General features: G+C 38.2%; 1 protein-coding gene across 4 annotated transcripts in view; it reads left to right on the top strand.

The window, feature by feature from the left end:
• The window catches only part of LOC100619200 (zinc finger protein 883-like), a 108,516-nt gene that overhangs the window by 15,817 nt on the left and 79,052 nt on the right, over window positions 1–13,647 (top strand). The window lies entirely within an intron of this gene.

Below are 13,647 nucleotides of genomic sequence, written 5' to 3'. Positions count from 1 at the left end.
AATCACCACACATCTATCATCTTGACACTCTGGACTGATTGCATTCAGAGGCCAATGTAACTTAATGGATACAATTATACTTATTTTTACAATTTCTAAACCTCTCATTCACATATTAAATCTTAAGCCTATGTTGCATTAAGGTATGTGCTACAAATGTCACTAAAATTTATCACACAAGTATAGAACTCCAAGGTATATAGGTGTGTTGGGAGGAGTCCAGACTCCCAATAAAGGTGGACTCTGCTGAAATCAAGAGCAGAGACTCTGAGCCTTAGGAGATAGCCTTTTTTTATGACAATAAATCTCATGACAGTCACAAAATATATAGTCACAATGAAAATGGAATGGATACACAGTCATTTATATGGGCATCTTGATGACACAAGTGTGATTAATCTGGTAAGTGTAAAAAATATCACTATGGGTGATAATTTTGCAGTACTCAGGATCTTGGTGTTTTCGCTGATGATTATGGTGGAATAGTAGAAGTCAGCCATTTTGATTAAATAATATGTGAAAACAAAAGTATCCCTCCACCTCCTGCATTTTTGTCTTTTTCTACAAAAAAGACCATCATTCTTTTTTGTCTGACCATCTTGTTATACACCCAAGAGGGGTGTGGTAATATTTATGGAATCTCTTGGGTTACAGGCTTAAGGTCAGGATGTAAACAAGATTTGATAGTAGCCCAAGCTATAATTATCTTAGCTAATGTTTGTAATTTTTTTAAAGCACACTATATTATTTGACTATGAACTCAAAACTAATGGTTTTGTTATAAAAACGATCATTAAGGCTAATACTATTATAATAATAAAAGGGGGTACTGAGTTTTACACTCACATACAAGTTCAAATATAATTATCCTCATAGGAAAACAGGTGTGAATTGAAGTGCTACTACATTATGATTTATTTTAAAACAATTCCATCAAATCTAGATTCATCCTTATAAATGGTACCCTACAGAATCTTCTCAAGAGGCATTTGTCATCAGCACATCAAATGATAGGGACCTCTACTTTCAGATTAGTCTGCTGCCCAGGGTTTATGGATATCTACAGCTTGAAGAGCAGAATTGCTCAAATGGGAAAAGAGGCACAAAAATCCAGTGAAGAAAAGAGTTCTGGGAAAAGTAGAAATAACCATATGGAAAAGGAGATTCAAAATGTGATGGAAGAAAATCAGTCCATAAAAATTAGAATTGGGCAAATAGAAGCTGATGACCTCAGGTGACATCAAGGGAACTGGGACCTTGCTTGCTGAGCCCTTTTCATGGCTGCTTTCTTCCTTTCATGCCTACTTTTACCCAGCTCTGACCTGTATCTCCAAGAAGATGGAGAATGGGCAGCCAATATTCTTGTAAGACTGTCTTGGCACATAGACTAAACAAAGTTGAGGGTAATGGACTGACCTCAGTCCTAATGGTGATTTAGGGAGTGTCTACCCCAAGCATGTGAGGACTTCCCATGGTGGAATGTGTGGATGTTGACAATTTATTCCAAGGGACATGAAGCTGGCTGAAGCAGTCATTGTGGAGTACTTAGAACTTGGTCATATCTAGAGGATGCAAAGGTCCTCATAAAATTCAAACCAAACTTCCCATTTGATACTTAGGCCATACTATTGAAAAAGTCAATCAAATTTCTGACCACAATTTGCAATTAAGAACTGAGCATCTCAAAACTTTAAATGACTTTCAAAAACTATTAGGAGACATAAACTGGGTTTGTCCTTTTTTAAAAGTCACCACTGCAGATTTCAAACCTTGGTTTGAAATTCTAAAAGGAAATTCCTTCCCTCAAGCTCTCATAGAGACTTTGGGGAGATACCACTGAACCTTATCCTTTGAGATCTTGTGCAATTCCTAAAGAAGATGTTTACTATCTTCCTGACATGCTTCTTGTCTGGTGAAGCCAAGAGTAGATCATCTACGTATTTGATTAATTTGTTGTTTTTAAATTTTATTGTACTGGCTTCATAATTCTCTCCTAACCATGTCTGCATATTTGGGCTTAGTCCATGCCTTTATAGCTTCCATCATTTCCTGCAGACCTGCTGCTTGTTGATGTGATTTCAGTGAACAGTGATTACAAGTAGACTTCTTATTATATTTTACTTCTGTGTTTTTGTTGTTATTAACCTCAAATTTCTTTTTTTAGAAAATAGTCTTTGATCAGATGTTCTGTCTTATGGCAGAAAAAACCTTGCCTGGTCTCTCTCTGCACTTTTCGTGGCTGATAAACAGTTTTGGGGTATTTTCTAACAGTATTCAACTTCTTAATTTCTTCAATCTCTTTGTCTCTTAAATTTTTCTGTGATTCTTCCAACTTTTGCTATAAATCTGCCACCTTTCTACTTTGATCTGTGTGACTGTCATATATATGATGCAGAATCTCTTAATTCAGTCAAATTCATGGCATCATATTTAGGAAAATAATGTTTGAAAAAATTTTTGAGATGTGGTGTGTGTCCTTTCAGAAATTGTCTCCTTACGTGTGCTACAGATTCTTCCGTGTTTGTTTCTATACCATTATAGCTTCATCTGTCTTAGAAAGGCGATCAGTAAATGAAGCTAGATGTTCTCCTTTGTTTTGCACCAGTCTATCAAATTTTCCTCAAGCATTTGGTTTTGAGCAACACATTTTTATGGCTTGGAACAAGTCCTCCCTGCATTTCCTTAGATAAGTCATACTGATGGGATTAGAGAAATCAAAGTCCTCCCTTTGCTCCTGTAGCATACCAGGCATGTTGGCATCTGGGAAATATGGTTGATGTATTAGATACTTGGTTAGATCAGTTAATGATCAATGTATAGACAGTTCAAAGGGCAGGAGAATTTCTGAGTCTAAGCCACAAACACTTGGATATCACCTGGTCAAACCACATTCCTTTGAAAAGCACATGTCAGGTGAATCTCCACCTCCTCCAATCTTGTCATTGTCTATCCAACCAATGTTAAGACCTATACTATGTTACGTATTCATTGATCACCTCTCAATCCACAATAAGTGCTGGGGTAAGGGGTGCTATTCTCTCTCTTGATTCCTGCATCCTCGGAGTTCTTTCTTATCTTTCCTAGTGACCTAGTTGCCCCAGTGCCTACTATTGTTGTAAAAGCACCAGGTTCTGAGGCTCCACTTTTCCTAGCCACACTGTCACCCACATGCTTTCTAAGAATTCTTACTTCCATGTGTTTTCTTATTTCTCATGTTTTCCTTTAATTAATCCTAAAAGGAAGACATTATAAGGAGATCGCACCTCTCCCCATATCTTTTAACTTGTCTTTGAGTCTTCATTTATCACCCCATTTTCCTCAGGCTCCCTTCTTCTCAAGGAAAATCTTTATATAACAACCAAAATCTCGGATTGTTATAGCTCCTCTGTAGGCCAACTTGTCAGGGCAGTTTCTGACCTTGCCCTACCAATGAACTGGCAATGCTCATGGGGACTAAAAAGTTTTGCCAGAAGAAATTCCACATCCTCAAAACTGGTTTCAAATATACGGAAAGCATGTTTTAGCTCCTTATGTGTTTTATAGGGCTCATTGATAAATTTTGGCAACCTTTTTTTCATGGAATCTAATTCCTGAGTAGTAAACTGCCTATGAACTTTTGAGTGCAACACACCAGCTGTATTAGAAATCTTGGAAATGTCTTTAAGTGAAAAGATTTTCTCAGCTTCATTATTTGCCTTGGTGTCTTTGTCATTGTCATTGCCCTGTGCCCTAGACTTTGCTTTCTTTTCCTTTCTTTCTTTCTCCTTGTGCATTATCTGCCTGACCAACCTTTATTTGATCTAGCCCTTTTGCCTTCAGGAATTCCTCAAACATGTTCTTAATTAGTGTCTCCAAGTTGGTACCATGATCTGTGGTGTAGTTTTAGGAATTACACATCTGTAAATATTTTTAAGGTAGGTCACAGTTTGTATTGCAGCCATGGAAATGATGTAGATCTGTGTCAGTATTTGCCAGAGAATGGTTTCTTTTTGAAATGGTATATTGAGTAAGAACATTGTGGTGTTGCTTATATATTCCACAGAATCAACAATCATATTTGTCATTGTACTATACAGGATATTATAAATCCAATAGCCTGCAATAGCTGCCAACACTACCACTCCACAGATCACTTCCTTAAACATCTTTGTCTTCAGGAATTGTGAATTCAGCCAGTCTGGGTGCCAAATTGTAATAAGGGAATTCTTTGAATGGTAAATGGTAACTGAAGATCAGGCTGTTAATCTTCTTCCTCCTTCCCTGCCTCCCTTCTTCTCTCCCTTGACCCTTCTTCTTCTGTTGGTCTTTTAAATCAACTCAGGGTGAATTTGTGATGTCTCAAATGAAATACTCTTTCTCTTCTCTATCTTAAGCAAGGGGTTTATTGGGGAAGACAGGGGAGGATAAGGAAATGGATAGAAAGAGGGTTTGGGGGTTTCCCTAATACTAGGATGAGTCTTAGGTTGAAGAATAGGGGAATATAGTTCAATTTGAGAAATGGTCTGTCAGGTCTGAAGTTCAGTCACTGAATCACAACAGAGCTAATCAGAGAGAGAGGTGGACTTTGACCTTCTTACCTCTGTCTTCAAAGCCAAAGACCACCTTCAGGCTTCAGTCTCCCAAAACCCAGAGAACAGACTTCTTCTGTCTTCTAAGCCAAAAGGTGCAGAATTCAGTTGGTCTTTCTCTAATTGTTTCTCCCAGTCACATTCCAAATCAGAATGCTCTTGTTTGAATGACAGGTCACCAGTCTAAGCTATTGCAAGCTCCTGCTACAAACCATCTCAATTTCTCACTTCCACAAGGTGAAGTTTAGGGAGGGACTTTGAAGCATATATTGCAGGATAGTAAAGGGGTTACATCCAGGATAGGGGTTAAAGGAGAAACAAATAATTGGGTCATAGGCTTTGGCGGAGAAGTTCAACAATCCTGCCATGGCTACTCAGACTAATGGTTTTACATAATAAGACAAAAGATTAGTGTAGGGAGGAGGAAAAGGGAAATCCCATGTCATAGGTTGCACCAAGGGAAGATTAGGCATTTATGTCTAGTAAGTCTCCTAATCCAGATGTTACAGTAAGGAGAGAGCTGATAGCCATAAATAAGGCCACTGGTTTCTCTGCAAGGGGCTTTGGTGGTAAAGTAGCCTCTGCTGCGGCAACAAGGTATTTGATCTGTCCCCTTGTTGGTAGGTCAGCTCTGTTAGTTCCTCAGGCAGGTGATCGCAGTGACTGGGGACTGGAGTCATGGTGAAGTCAGACAAGCTGTTCTGGGATCCAGATGGGACAGTCACCAGCTGTAGGAAAAATACAAAGAGATCCTCTTCCCCAAAAGAGGACTGGGGCAGGAGGCTGCCAAGCATTAGTAAAGATCTTTTCAAATGATCTTTTGTCTGGGGAGTATATGGGATTCCTTTCTTTAAAATTATTTTGAATTGTGAAGTTAGCAAGAGCATTGGATGTGTATGCTGGACCATTGTCTGTTTTAAGAGTTTGGGGAATGCTCATAAACTGAAAAAGCAGAGAGTAAGTTAGAAATTACTTTTCTGCTTCACTAGTATGAATAGAAGCAAAAACTAGATTAGAAAAAGTATCCACAGATACGTGAATGAAGAAGGAACATCCAAATGAAGGATAACGGATGATGTAAACATTTTTTGTAAAGCTAACATATTGTAAAATAAATTCTTCTACTTCAGGAGATATAAAAATTCCTGAGGTCCTAACCTTTATGTTAAAATTTTAGATTATAATTCCTTAGTAAATAGCTAAATTATACTTGTGACATTTAATTGTAGGCCAATCAGAATCTCAGGGGGAAAGATCTTGTTTAAAAATATATATGCACAGACTAAACAGCAAATATCAATAAAAGCAAAGTATAATAGATGTGGTTACTTTCTTCTTAAAGGACAAAAAATTCTACCCATAATCTATAATACTCCAATTCCAATCAAATCAAAATTTGAAAACAACTTTCTTGCATGTTCACATAACCTAGCAATTGCTAAAATATTTACTTTATATAAATGTAAGCTACTCTTACTCACTTTGCTGCATAGAGTCATTATTTATGTGCACATCACTATAGTGGAGAAAAACTATCCTATCCTATCTTAAAGTCTATTTAAAGTTAGTAGGACCCTACTTATGATAGTATTTTTTAGTGCTCTCTAAGAATCCTCCTCGATGCAGCAGGAGAAGGGAGGGGTGTGACAAGACAGGTTTACTCTAAAAAAAAATCAACTCTTCAATAGTAGTATTTTAAAATCATAGAGATTTTGTTTTCAAAAATATATATATGTGGATTCATATACATAAAGGTAGATAATAGAATATTTTTTCCAATAGCTAATGAAATTATTTGTAATCAAAAGATCTGCTTCTGCTTGTTAGCTAGTGTTTATTGACTTAACTGCTGCTGTGAGAAGAAAGAAGGGAGGGGGAACAGGGGCTCTGAGTGAGTCAAGTTCACTTTCTGTCAATTCTTGCTTAACAAACAATTTCCTTAGAGGGTTAATATACTTAACTTTTCAAAATGTAATCCAAAATTTATATCAAGGATGTATTAAGGTCGACACGGAAATGTTTACAGAAAAGACTGAAATTTGACATATAAAAAAAAGCAATCTAGATATTGTCCCAAAAAATTCATCCTAACCATCTGAACCATAAATATTTCATTTCTGATATATTCACATTAGCATCCAAAACAGTTAACCATTGCATTACTAATTTAGTTTAACTTACTCTAACATATCAATTGTTATGAGTATAAAAGAAGCATGTTCTTACTCTTAAACCTTAGTTGTAATATATCTTATTACCCAATCAAAATTTATTCCAGTTGACAACTAACATTTCAGGGTTTTCAAGTTATAGCTCTAAAGTTTAGGTGAGGCAGCTGATAACTTTTAAATGTTTTGCTGTATTAGTCCCTAAATATCAATGTAAAATAATAGTAAACACTTTATTCTTCATCCTATATGTGAGGAAGGGGTTAAATTACTTTTACAAAAAGTTCCAAGGCCTCAGCAGTTCTTATCTGAAAGGTTGGCTTCACTGCCAATAAAAGTATATTGCTGAGGGGAAAAATATCCCTTTCTTTCTAATTTAACTCTTTAAGTTATAATACTTATAAAATTTACATGAATTTAAAACCTTACTAATAAATCACTTCAAATGGATAATAATTAAAAATTGCCAAATTGATGTTGATTAAAATCCCTCGGCAGTGTTCCCTTATTGCTGGGAGCCATCAGGCCACAACACCTTGACAGAGTCATGTGTGGTTGCGAAGGAGGCCACAGAGTGGCCCTTGGCAAGATGTGACTGCCCACTCAGTCCCCCCTTGCATGACCTCTCTCATCAATGTCCCTTACCTATGGAATTAACATGACTATTATTCCCCCTAAGCTCAGAAGGAATAATGCAAGAGCAAAATACCTGTACCCTAATTCTCCAAAACATCACCAAAAGATCAGACCCTCAAATTCAACTGCAAAAGACTATCACGGGTTAACTTTTACTTAGGTACATAATCCCCAGCAAAACCACAGCTACAGGCCAAGCTCAAAACTTTCCCACTCACAGAAACCTATTCTCATGAATCCAACACATAAATCAATCATAGAGGCCCATACAATAAGCACAAGTACATCAAGCTTCAATATGCCTCAGTGACTCGATTACACAAACCAGTAACTCAGGAACTACCTAGTAAGAACCCTGAGAAATGATCAGTCTAAATTTGAATTGTGTTCTCAGTACCTTTCAACCTCAATGGTACAATTGTTGAATTGTCTTTTAAGAACTGTTGATTAATTATTCCATTTTATTAAAAGCAATAAGTAATTTTCCTTGATTGTTTGTAAACTAAAAACTTCTCACAGGGTAATGAGAAAATTAAGACACCTGTGACAAAATCACTTATCTTGTGTGCAACCTTTTATTCTGTCTGTAATCACAATATAGGAATAGAGAATGTTAATCAAATGATTTGTTAAAAGTTAATGTATCACTTTTCTAATTATCTCTCTTTGAACATGTGTATTAGGTAATGTATCCGTGTGCCAGGAAAATGGGTATAAAAACAAACACCGGCCTAGGAATGGTGGAGCAGCTATCAGATGCAAAGCAGGCCCATGGCCATAATGATAAAACTGTCTTCCAGTTGTTAATTTTTTGACTGATCATTCGCCACCTGTCCGGAACCCCTGCAGTTACAAGTAAGGCTGGACCTTGCCAGTGGCACCTTATATTCCAGTTTTCCTTTCAAACTTCTGCTCAAAGCAGAATAAAACCCCATTTTGCCTTTTTATAACTCTAAACATTTCATCATAACTGATTAAATTTTTCTCTTATATTCTGAACAAACATACCTCATACCTTTTTCCACTTACTATTTCTCTCACCTCATCTGGCTTCTCTTCTTTTACTCTAAATAGAGGAGAGGTGACTACTCCTTACCTATATTTAATAACCTAATAACGAGTCCTATTTAATTTCTGGACTGGTAGAATTTCCATAGCCAATTAATTATATACAATTTGCATAAAATTTTTCTTCACAGTAAAAATTCATACATTTTGTGTACACCCATTATGACATTATAACAAATTATATTTGAATATATGTTACATATTTTTAAAATAATTTCTATCTCAATCAAGTATAATACTGTTTAAAAAGTCCATCTTTTGTCAAATTCTTAATACCTGTGTAACTTCAAATAAACAGATTACCAAATTTAAACTCCTAAAATCCCAATGCTAACATGTAATCACTTGTTATTTTTAACAGTACATGTAATAAAAGAATATCTCATTATAAAATCCAAAATTTAAATCTTAGAGAAAGTTCTCCACAAAACACTATAACCTTTGCTTAATTGAATTTTGCACTTAAGTGAAAACATTATACCTTACCAATCCTAGTGATGATACAGAATTCTCTAACTAGGTATTGTGCAGAATTAATTTTAGTTGATACACAATAAACACCATAAAATTACACTGTATCAAAGTATATTGTCAGATTCATTAGCAATTTTCTGAAGTTACATATATCAATCTTTAATATTAAATTTAAGAGAATAGTCAAATTATGGGATAAAATTTCCCTTTGGGTGTCCCAAATTAATCTTTTTTCTTCTCTTAGAGGGTCCATCCAAGATAAGGAAAAAGATTTATGGAATACTCTGTCAAGTTTAGAGGCCAGAATTAATTACCTCCCTCCATAGAGGACTCTGAAACATATTTTGTGAATGACCAATTAGGAAAATATTGAGACAAGACTCATAACAAGGACACAATAAAGACACATAAAACAAACATTAAAAACAAACTAAGGGAAGCATGCTTTTAAAAATTAGGGTGTTGAACAAAAGATCAAGGATATCCAGGGAAATAATGAAAAAAAAAACACATATGATGGGGGCCTTGCAGTCCCTGACCTTAAACTATATTACAAAGCAGCAGTCATCAAAACAATTTGGTACTGGCTAAGAAACAGAAAGGAAGATCAGTGGAATAGTCTGGGGGAAAGCGACCTCAGCAAGACAGTATACGATAAACCCAAAGATCCCAGCTTTTGGAACAAAAATCCACTATTCGATAAAAACTGCTGGGAAAATTGGAAGACAGTGTGGGAGAGACTAGGAATAGATCAACACCTCACACCCTACACCAAGATAAATTCAAAATGGGTGAGTGACTTAAACATAAAGAAGGAAACCATAAGTAAATTGGGTAAACACAGAATAGTATACATGTCAGACCTTTGGGAGGGGAAAGGCTTTAAAACCAAGCAAGACATAGAAAGAATCACAAAATGTAAAATAAATAATTTTGACTACATCAAACTAAAAAGCTTTTGTACAAACAAAACCAATGTAACTAAAATCAGAAGGGAAACAACAAATTGGGAAAAAATATTCATAGAAACCTCTGACAAAGGTTTAATTACTCATATTTATAAAGAGCTAAATCAATTGTACAAAAAATCAAGCCATACTCCAATTGATAAATGGGCAAGGGAAATGGATAGGCAGTTCTCAGATAAAGAAATCAAAACTATTAACAAGCACATGAAGAAGTGTTCTAAATCTCTTATAATCAGAGAGATGCAAATCAAAACAACTCTGAGGTATCACCTCACACCTAGCAGATTGGCTAACATAACAGCAAAGGAAAGTAATGAATGCTGGAGGGGATGTGGCAAAGTAGGGACACTAATTCATTGCTGGTGGAGTTGTGAACTGATCCAACCATTCTGGAGGGCAATTTGGAACTATGCCCAAAGGGCGACAAAAGAATATCTACCCTTTGATCCAGCCATAGCACTGCTGGGTCTGTACCCCAAAGAGATAATGGACACAAAGACTTGTACAAGAATATTCATAGCTGCACTATTTGTGGTGGCCAAAAACTGGAAAACAAGGGGATGCCCATCAATTGGGGAATGGCTGAGCAAATTGTGGTATATGTTGGTGATGGAATACTATTGTGCTAAAAGGAATAATAAAGTGGAGGAGTTCCATGGAGACTGGAACAACCTCCAGGAAGTGATGCAGAGCGAGAGGAGCAGAACCAGGAGAACATTGTACATAGAGACTAATACACTGGTATAATCGAACGTAATGGACTTCTCCATTAGTGGCGGTGTAATGTCCCTGAACAATTTGCAGGGATCTAGGAGAAAAAAACACTATTCATAAGCAGAGGATAAACTGTGGGAGTGGAAACACCGAGGAAAAGCAACTGCCTGAATACAGCAGTTGAGGGGACATGACAGAGGAGAGACTCTAAATGAACACTCTAATGCAAATATTATCAACATAGCAATGGGTTCAAATCAAGAAAACATCTAATGCCCAGTGGATTTACACGTCGGCTATGGGGGGTGGGGGGAGGAAAAGAAAATGATCTATGTCTTTAATGAATAATGCTTGGAAATGATCAAATAAAATTAAAAAAAAATTTTTAAAAATTAGGGTGTTTACTTAAGATCTTGAAGAGGAAAAGAAAAAAAATTCTAATGGGATGTCAGTCTAAAACTTCAATGAAAAAATCCATCTTGCTTTTTCCAAAGTACTGTCTCTTTAAAAATTGTGAAAAGTGAAGCATTTTACTGGTTGCTTCTGCTTGCTTTTTTCCTTGCTGCCTGAATGGTGGAGTGAGTCTTGTGTTATGTTTCCCAACACTGGATTTCCCTGGATGTCAGTCTTGGACTGGTACTGCTTGGCCCAATGTAAGCCTCTATTACATCAGGGACATGGGGTCTTGGGTCTAATCATATTGCCAGTATAGGGGACAATTTGGGAAGGACCAAGAAATTTTTACTGTGGAGATCAGCATTGATGGGGAAAATGCCCAGATTTGCCACGATTAAAGCAATTACAACTGCCAATTGGAAGGCAGTGTCAAAGGCCAAATTGAAGATGGAGATATTGATGACAGGAGGGCTAGGGGAGAAATTTCCTGCAGGGGGGATCCCAGGAGTCAGGAGGGAGTGGGGGATACAAGAGCAGCTTGGAAGGGAATCGTGGTTGATATAAAGATTCCTCATTCTCTATTTCCACTGTATGGTTTGGAGGTAATGCTTCAGGAGGAGGGGGAGGAAAATCTGTGAGATCCAGGGGTGGAACTTCTAGCTTCTTGCCCAGAATGGTAACTTGATGTAAGGCAAGAGCAGGATTAAGCTGTAGGGATGGGGTTGGGTCTAAACTAGGTTTTTCTGAAGGAGTGACAATGTTAGATTTTGTTTCTTGAGCCACTGACTTTGATTTACTAATGTTGGGTGACTCAGATCCCAAGACATTTACTTTCATTTTTGTGTTGCAGCAAGGAACAGGATCTAATGACTCACGGGAGTCCCTGTAAAGTAAAAGTTTCTACTTTTTAGTAGATATCATCCCCCACCCCACCTATGGAACCAGAGTCAGAGTCAGAGCCAGCGCAGGCCAGAATGAGCGAGCAAGGGGCACCTCTAGAGTGAGCAAGGGGAACCTCTAGGTCCTTGGGAGCTGACTAGGACCACCGAGGACCTACCCCTGAAAACAGCTAGGTAGGAAACCCCAGCGCCTGAGGGAGCTCAGACCTTAGGTGCTTGGAGCCAGAGCGCCCACCAGAACCAGGGAGTAAGTGAGGAGCACCTCTAGAGCGAACAAGGGGCACTTCTAGGTCCTTGGGAGCTGACTAGGACCGCTGGGGACCTAACCCTGAAAGCAGCTAGACCAGAAACCTAGGCAGGCAGGAGAGAGCAGACCTTGAACGCCCCTGGAAAGGTAGTACAGAGAAGAGTTGCAAAGGATGAGGAGATTTGAGAGCTTGCCTCAGGCAAAATCCTTGCTCCTTAACTCCATACACAGAAAACCTGCCCAGCTCACTCAGATTTCTGACTAAAGAGGGAAGAAAAAACATCCATGAAAATGGCTAATTGTGCATAGGAGCCTCAAAATCCTTCTAAAAACAAAACAAAACAAAAAATACAGTAACCCTTGAAAATTTTTACAGTTACATTTCTGGGAGTTGTTTTTTGGGTGTTTAGGGTAGAGGGTGTTCTATGAACTCTTTCAATGTCTATTTTGCTCCCTGTAAAAAGTTCCAGAACTATAAATCCTATGAGGGAGGCAGAAGGAGATGTTCTCTACAGCCAGTGGGGATGACATGTCAGACTGAGGCACAAAACAGATGGTGTGAGAGGAGGGAACTCATTGGGGAATTCATGGCACCTGAATGTGGTTTCTTACCTGAATCTGCTTTTTCTGCTTTCTTCTTCCCACCCCAAAGTCCAGGACAGCCATTGTGATGACCCAGACTCCAGCCTCCCTGTCTGTGGCTCTGGGAGAGAGTGAACATCAGCTGCAGGGCCAGCCAGGACATTAGCAGAATTTTAGCCTGGTACCAGCAGCCTCCAGGAAAACCTCACAAACTTCTTATTGATGATGCTGGTGAGCTAGCATCTGGGGTCCCTTTGCGCTTCAGTGGCAGTGGGTCTGGGACAGAATTTACTCTCACAATCAGCAGTGTGGAGGCTGAGGATGGTGCACATTATTACTGTCAGCAGTATGATGAGCTCCCCCATCCCACAGTGATGGAGGCCTGAACAAAAGCCACCCCAGTGTAATATATATTGAGAAAATGGGTGGGATTAAGGAACAGGGGACACGGAAGGTTTTGTAACAGGGAAGTGAGGAGTTGAAGAGAAGCAATATGGCTGCTGGTGAGGTAAAAGGAGAGAGATGTCCCCTGTCGAGAGGCTATTTTTGAAAAAATGGGGTTCCTGAGAAATGAGCACAGTGTGAGATCAGGAAGATGCAAGACTGATGGTGGGGGAAAAAGGCAGAAGAAATCCAGTGGTTTGCTGATATGAAAAACTACAAACAATTTTTCAGTGCCCTCAAGACTGTCTATGGGCCATTAAAACCCACCACCACTCCCTTGCTATCCTCTGACGGTGACACTCTCATAAAAGATAAAAAAGGCATCAGCAACAGGTGGAAAGAACACTTCAGTCAGCTTCTCAACTGACCCTCTTCAGTCGACCAAAGTCCCCTTGACCAGATCCCCCAAAACCGTACCATTGAACAACTTGATGTCCCTCCTTCAATAGAGGAAGTCCAAAAAGCCATCAAACAAATCAGTAC

This window comes from Monodelphis domestica, chromosome 1 (assembly GCF_027887165.1).
Source record: "Monodelphis domestica isolate mMonDom1 chromosome 1, mMonDom1.pri, whole genome shotgun sequence".
In the NCBI taxonomy this organism is placed as follows: domain Eukaryota; kingdom Metazoa; phylum Chordata; class Mammalia; order Didelphimorphia; family Didelphidae; genus Monodelphis; species Monodelphis domestica.
The sequence above is the reverse complement of the archived record's forward strand: the minus strand, read 5'-3'. Positions and strand labels throughout refer to the sequence as shown.